Consider the following 7,903-nt stretch of genomic DNA (forward strand, 5'->3'; position numbering starts at 1 on the left):
TATATATATATATATATATATATATATATATATATATATATATATATATATATATATATATATATATATATATATATATATATATATATATATATATATATATATATATATGCTACGTGGTTCCAATATGTGACTTTTACAAGGCCATATATTTGTTTTTAGTATAAACAAGGCCTGCCAATTTATGTCCTCTCCTTTGGACTCTCATTGGTCTGTTGACAAGAGGATCCTACGATATTTTAGTGGTACTATTACATTTGGCATGCTACTTTCTCCATCTCTCTTAGCACACAAGTTTTCTCAAAGGGTCTATAATGACTCAGATTGGGCAAATGATCAGATGATTGCATGCCAACCTCCGACTCTTGCATCTTCTTTGGCCCTAACCTTGTATCGTGGAGCTCCAAAAACACAACCTTTTTTTGTTAGATCAAGTACTAAGGCAGAGTATTATGCCTTAACGCACACTACTTCAGAGACGCGCTAGTTGGAATCTCTTCTCACTTAACTTGCATTCCATTTCTTGCCCATACACTTCTTTGTGACAACCTTAGTGTTGGGCTTCTATCACATAATACAATACTTCATGCATGTATGAAACATATTGAGCTAGAGATACACTTTGTGAAGGAGATGTTCATATCTAAGAAGATAGAGATCCAACATGATACCAGTAGTATGCGGGTTGCGGATACTCTCACAAAGCCTCTTGACACGATAATTTTTAATGAGTTTCGCATTAAACTCAAAGTCACTTATTACATCCCTCTTTAAGTTTGTGGTGGAGTATTAAAAAATGTGCACCATATATATTAGTTATGTGTACTAGATGTGCACCATATATATTAAAGCATTACATAACTCTAGATGTCTAAAAGTAATTGATGTACACCAATAAAAAATAAATGTGTCATGTTATTCTTATATTTAATACATTAAACAAAAAGTAATGAAGTACATCTTCCATTAGCATCAAGGGAGTTAAACTAAAAAAAGGGTGACTGCAAAGTTATCGCACTTTAAAAAATTAAGGTATCGACTTATAGATTGAGGGATCATAAAGAATGACTTATAAAACTTTTTTTTGGTTACAATATCTTATTTTGTTTTTACCGATATATTTTTATAATAAAATTAAATTTTTATTTCATTCTACAAATCCTATATCAATTGAAAAATATTAATATTATTAGGTTGGACATAAACATCAAATTTCTAACCTAAGCTCTCCTAATTAAATGTGTGAATTTTTAATTATTATTATCACTTCGTATACGAGAAAAAAAATATTTCATAAAAAAAATGTATATCAAAGCTTAAGGGTTTCTTTTTATTCAAAGCCTTAAAATCTTAAGTTCACAAAATTATAAATTTTTTAAATTTCAAGAATTTTTTTACCTCATATCCCTACATTTATTCTCATACCTCTATATTTAATTAAAAATGTCAACTTTATCCTTGATCATCTTTAACTAATTTATCATTTTACTTTTTACTATTGATTTAAGATTTCCAAAAAAAATCACCTCTACGTATCCGTAAGACTTTGCAAATGAGTTTCTATACATATTAATTTTTTATCGGATCACTTTCAAAATGTTATCTTGTTTGTATTTTATTTACGGTCCTCCTGAAAATAATTAAAAATATACAATATTATAAAAACACAGTTAAATATTATTCAAGATAAAGTAACTATCATTTACCTCACCGATTCATAAATGGCGACCAACATGATTTTCGTACTTTACTATAAGATATGTATCAACAACCCTCCTAGAAAGTCAATTGACTATGATGTGGATGCAGATGCATCAATATGTTCATCCTCACCTACCAACGTCGATGGAATGCCTCGTCTTAAATCAGACTCTGGAATATGAACACCCTTGCCTCGTGTTCGCACCATTTCCAAAATACCAAAAAACACATTAAAAAAATTAAAAAACAAACAAACAAACCGAAACACTGGTTACAAGAGTTATGGTGCATTAACTTTTAAAAGTACTTGACCACTTTGCAAAGGAGTTTCGGTAAGGGTTTCAACAAAATCACAAGACTTTGCAAATGAGTTTTGATTTGTTGCACAAGAATCAAAAGTCATGTCCTAAGAGTTTCAGTGATATTATAATACCGGAAGACTTACTTGTTCAATTCCGATTTGTAAGTTGTGTATCAAAAGAGTTGCTATAAGAGTTCCGATATTGAAAGACATTTTTGTTGGATCGGAACACTGCAAAAATGAGAGTAATGAAAAGTGAATAATTATGACAAATAAACTATTTCTATGAGGATATTTTGGTCAAAAAATATATAATATAGAAGTAGGGAGATAAATGATGGGGTATGAGATAAAATTTTCAACTTCAAGATATAAAAAAAATGTTTAACTCCTTCTATTTGACTATAGGTTGAGAGCATTCAATGCGCTTAATTTGTATTATCATTTTTTCTCTCCTTCTGTCATCTTTGCAATCTGATATTGCCAAGTAACAACTTCAATTGTATAAAGGCAAATAAATTACTCCCTCTGTCTCACAATAGATGTCCTCTTTAAGATTTTCACATTTTTTAAGATAATTATTAATTGTGTTGATTTCAATGATAAAACGAATATCATTTAGTAAAATAATCTCTTTTTTTTATAAGCAAAAGATCTCTTGGAATTAAAAGGAAGCACTTGGATGTTCACCCTTATACAACCAAAAAAACAAAAGGAAAACACAACAACCAACCTACAACAAAATCAACCCAGAAATATAAAATAACTACACCCAACACAAATCGGAGTTATTGCACCAATCGGTCCAAGGAATATTTCTCCCTCTTCTATGAAAAACAATAAACCAATTCCAAAATAATACTTTCATAAAACTCAACACCTCCAACTTTGCAAGAACACTACCTTTAAAAATGAATCGAGTTCCGGCAAGACCAAATGAACCAACAAAAAACAAGACCAAAAAACCAAAAATAAGGAGAAGAATTAAGACTAAAAAGTATATCTAAAAGCGTACCACCTAAAGCCAGAGAGTCAATCCTGATCCATAAGCAAAAACTTATTCTATAAGAAGTTGAAAAAGGAACAAAGATAAAACAAATATTCCAAACTTCCATCTTCCAAAAAAACACAAAGGACAAACCACATTATTAGATCCTCAAATAATGTCTCTCTTTGCCAATTCAATTCTCGGAAACAACTTGTTTAGAATTGACCGTCAACTAAAAATAAAAATTTTACTCTGAATTGTGGTCTTCCATAATTGATCAAACAATCTAACTTTGTTAGGATCCAAAATATATTCCACTAAACAAAACTTATGAATCTTCTTATAAGAATCTTATTAATAATAGATAGTGAAATAATTACGTGATTTAAAATACAATAAAAAATTAATAAAAAATAATAATAAATATCATATTAATATTTTAAAGAAAAAAAATAAAATATAGAAAAACATATTTTGTGAGAGGGAGAGAATACTTGTTACTTCTATTTGTGACATTGTACTAAAACTATTTTTTAATGCTATAAGAATTTAAAATATTTTATTAATAAATGACTGTTCGAGAGTGGGGGCTGAGTCGACCCGAGCGAACCTGGCCTAACCAAGTCGGTAATGCACGTGGAAAGAGTGCGACACATTGGAGTGTGACCGTGGGTAGAACAAGAACACGAAAGAAGATTCTTCCAAAAAGTATAGCCGTCAGTGGAGACCACGTGTCAACCAAACTCTCCGACAACGCATGAAAACTGAATCTATCATTAAAAAACACACACATCAGCAACAACAAGTCTTGGTTGGTGTAAGTTCTGGTTTAGATCAAATAACTCCAAAACAAAGTGGTCCTCAATTTCTAACAAAGGAAGCTCTTTCTACTACCCTTTCAAACTTGACTCCCCATTATTATGGACACACATCCCCTTATAGATGAGGACCAGATTCATTCAGGATGACTAGATCAACTTCCATATTATTTTCCCAAAAATAAAATATTGACCATTTTTTATATTTTCAATTTTAAAATATATATTAAAAATATGTTTAAAATTTTATATTTTAAATATTATATATTTAAAATGCATTATGTGTTAAATTAAATAAGTATCAAATAAATTTAGATCAAACTGAAAAGTAAATTTAGATCAAACAGTTTGGTTCTTATTTGAGATTTCATTATTTCAGTTTATTCTTATTTGAAATTAAGTATCAAATGGATAGGTGAACTCAAGTTTGATGGTGTATTCTAGTTTAAGTGGTGTCTTGAGACAATAAGGGGTTGTATACACAAACAACACTTTGGCACTTAAGTCGGTGTCTATCAAAGATGAAAGATATCTCTAAAGTTAAAAAAATGTACATAAATCATGAGGTTTATGTTAGACTTTATGGATGTGTTTGGCAATAAAAGAAAGTGTAAAGAGAAGAGAAAATTAGATGAGGGTAGATTTAAGATGTTGATTGGATCAAAAGAAAAAATAAAAAATAAAAGAGAAATAAGTGTATTTAATATTTAAAAAGACTTAAATGTCCTTATATAAAAAATATCCAATTTTATTATCATAGTAATTTAGTTTCGTGTAAAAATTAATTTATTAATTTATGTTTTAATTCATAAATTAAAATAATTATTTTTACATAAAAAATAAATAAAATTTTAATTAAGTATTAAAATATTTTAACTTTGTTAAATTAATTTATTACTTAACATTGAATTAATTACGTCGACTTAAAGTGTCAAAGAGGTTGAAGAAGCACATGAATATGAAAGACCGAATGATTTGAATTAGGTGGTGTGTTATGAAAAGTGACAATTCAAGTGTATTAATTATTTATTAGCAAGATTATTATATTTGAAAAAGTGATCCAAAATTACACAATCTTTCTTGTATCTTCGCTCATGAGGAGAAAAAGTATTTTGATATGGACCCCATTATTTTTTAATCTCTCCTTGCTATTTCTCTGCTCACCAAACATGTTTGATGGGGTGCTTCTCTCCACATTCTCTCCTGTCAACTTCTCTCTTTTCTTTTTCTTACGAAACAAGCATACCCTATAGTTCAACTTTAGAGTTTTTGATTTCTAAAATCTTCTATTCAAAGACACTTATCTTCTAATGGTACTTCTTGTTTATATCTAACCTTGATCTAACGACCCTTATCTTTGGAGATCATTTTAGTCCTTATTCATTAACGCTTTTACTGGCCCATTGAATAGACTCACCGATCCAATCGAGAACAATAACCTCATAAGCCTGCTCTGGCGTAGCTGAGATATGGTTTGCGATATAGGTAGTATCTTTTATGATCTATTAGTCTTCAAGACCTTATGTTTTTTGTGAATGTTTTATTCACCCAACGTTTCTTGTTATTCTTGATCTTTTGTATTCTACGTTTTACTTTGCTAGGATGTGAATAAACACTTCAAGATTTGTCGCCTTTACTTTTTGTTGTTTGTCGTATATGGTATGTAGGGTGATAACTTGCCAATGATATGATTAGTTTCTGAGAACTATAACTATCATTATGACTATGATTGCATCATATATGTTGATGTGGCACACATTCACTAATGGATATACGACCTTGGAGGCCTTTGATGAGATTGTACCTATATGTAAGAATGCACTGTTTCTTTTTCTATTTTTCTTTCTCATTTTAATCTTGTTATCCACCATTGGATACTTTGCTCTCCATTTTCAAACTTCTTCAAGTTTTCCACTAGTAAGTCTCTTTAATGCTTTTTTTATTTAATACTTGTTTGTTTTCCTTCTCCTATAATGGATCATTTTCTTTTCACTAGAAATGATAATAATTAGGTGGGGAAATAACAATTTGGGTTCTTCTCCCCCTAAACCTCAATCTTCACAATTTTATGTCGATAATGAATGGGAAGACTACCTTTATTTGGGGGTGATTATTGTTGCAAAGGAGTTTCCAGCTTAATTGCCTCTGTCCAAAGTGGAAGGGTGATCAAATGTGGCTACATTCCTCAAACTTACCTTTTTCTTTATGTTAGAAGGTACTATAAAGCAAGTAAGTGAGTATCCTTCTTCAAGACCTTTATTCGATGATGATGATGTGTGTTATGTGTACCCTTGGGTATATAACACCTATTTAGGTACTCCTTCAATATATTTTGACTCTATCAAATTGAAGATTATGAGGTGGTGGAGTAGATTTGAAGTCCATATGGTGATTGGGTAGTCGTGGTTCCAACCTTCTTGGATCGCGTCTGCCAGGATTTCCCTCATCCGAATTTCACCATGTTTCACATGGTGTTTAGAGAAATGGGGTTATTAACTCCTTTAAAAAACTTTAAACAAGAGATTATTTGATATCTTACAGTGGCACCGTCATATTTTCCACTAACTGTTAAGATTTTATTAGGGAATCCCCATGGGTTAACCTAGTGGTGAAGGCTTGGATCTTGAGAGTGTGCTCTTCTCAAGGTCTCAAGTTCGAATCCTGCTATATACAAAAAAGTTCTTGTGTTGGGCCAAGTTCATACATAGATTTGCTCTAGCTTTAAACGGGGCCCCTACAAATGGATGATGAGATTGGTTCCCTTGGATTAGTCGGTCGTAAGGTTGTATACCAAGATTTAAACAACAAATAATTTATAGCTAAAATTCAAAGAACTTAGGGAAACACCGGAAACATCATTGATAATAAATATATCATATTTTTGTTTAATCAACATACCAAAAATTAGAAAAGGAAAAGCTATATGTAACTTAATAGCAAATGATTATACTTGTTCCAAAATATGATCAAAGACACACTCTCTAAACTCAACAGGGACAGAGCTAGATTGTGGCTATAATCCCTATTGTCTAATTCCATTACTACATGGAATAAGCTTTAAAAGACCGTTTCTCGTTATATATTTTTCGCCGAGCAACACAACACAATTGAGGAACCAGATTACCTGTTTTAGGCAGATGGACGGTGAATTGCTTTTTGAAGCATGTGAGTGATTTAAGGAGTTAATGAGAGCATACCCATATTGTAACACCTTAAACTCCGAAAGAGATAAATCATAGAATAATCCAACCATTGATCATAAAACACACGTCTAGGATGCCACTCATCATAAAACAACACCTGATCTACCACATTTATTAATTAAAGTAAAACATTCTAATAAGTTTGTCATCACATTCTCACCTTCACTTAGGGTATCAACGTCGCGGAAAATCATCAAATAAGCATGTTTCTAAAACACTTTAGTCTCATCAAAATACTTTATTTGAGTTAAAAGCAATGTGGCAAAAGTCTCCACTACTGACATAAGTTCAAAAGGTCAAGAGTATAACATATGACTCTTGATTAATAAAACATAAACTGATTAAAACAATCACACATTCTCAACCCCGATGTTACAGGGTCAAAGCAAATCTTCTAAGTAACGGTGAACTAAACGAAGTAACTCAAAGAGCTAACTTCCACTTATTGCAGCAAACTCTACTCTTGAGTATCTGCAAGATGTCCATAGTGGACAACATGAAAGAAAAAAGGGTGAGAAACAACAAACTAATATAAATAGTGTAAAGAATGTTAAGGTAGAGAATACACATCAAGCACACATTCATTACACAACCAACAATAATATATTCTCACACCAAATTCATGAAAACAATTACATACTCACATCCAATCATCAACATCATGAACAATCAACAACATATGTAACCACATATGCAAATTTACTTCACAACTGACTCATTATACATACGGTACCATTCATGAACACTCAGGTTCATCTTGCTCCCGATCTCTACCATAGGACTAGAGCACACCAAATTGTTACCATCACCATAGGTAACACTTCACTGATTCTCACCTAAAACATGTTACTCACTTCTGATCCCCACCATAGGACCAGAGCACACCAAAACT

The 7,903-nt window shown here is 31.2% G+C and overlaps 1 non-coding gene across 1 annotated transcript; it reads right to left on the minus strand.

The window, feature by feature from the left end:
- Positions 1-6,912: 6,912 nt before the first annotated feature.
- On the minus strand, positions 6,913-7,019 carry LOC127077047 (small nucleolar RNA R71). The gene has a single exon (XR_007787034.1). It is a non-coding gene; the product is annotated as a small nucleolar RNA R71 (small nucleolar RNA).
- Between the last annotated feature and the right edge of the window lie 884 nt (positions 7,020-7,903).

The sequence above is a fragment of the Lathyrus oleraceus genome, chromosome 4 (assembly GCF_024323335.1).
Source record: "Lathyrus oleraceus cultivar Zhongwan6 chromosome 4, CAAS_Psat_ZW6_1.0, whole genome shotgun sequence".
Lineage (NCBI taxonomy): Eukaryota > Viridiplantae > Streptophyta > Magnoliopsida > Fabales > Fabaceae > Lathyrus > Lathyrus oleraceus.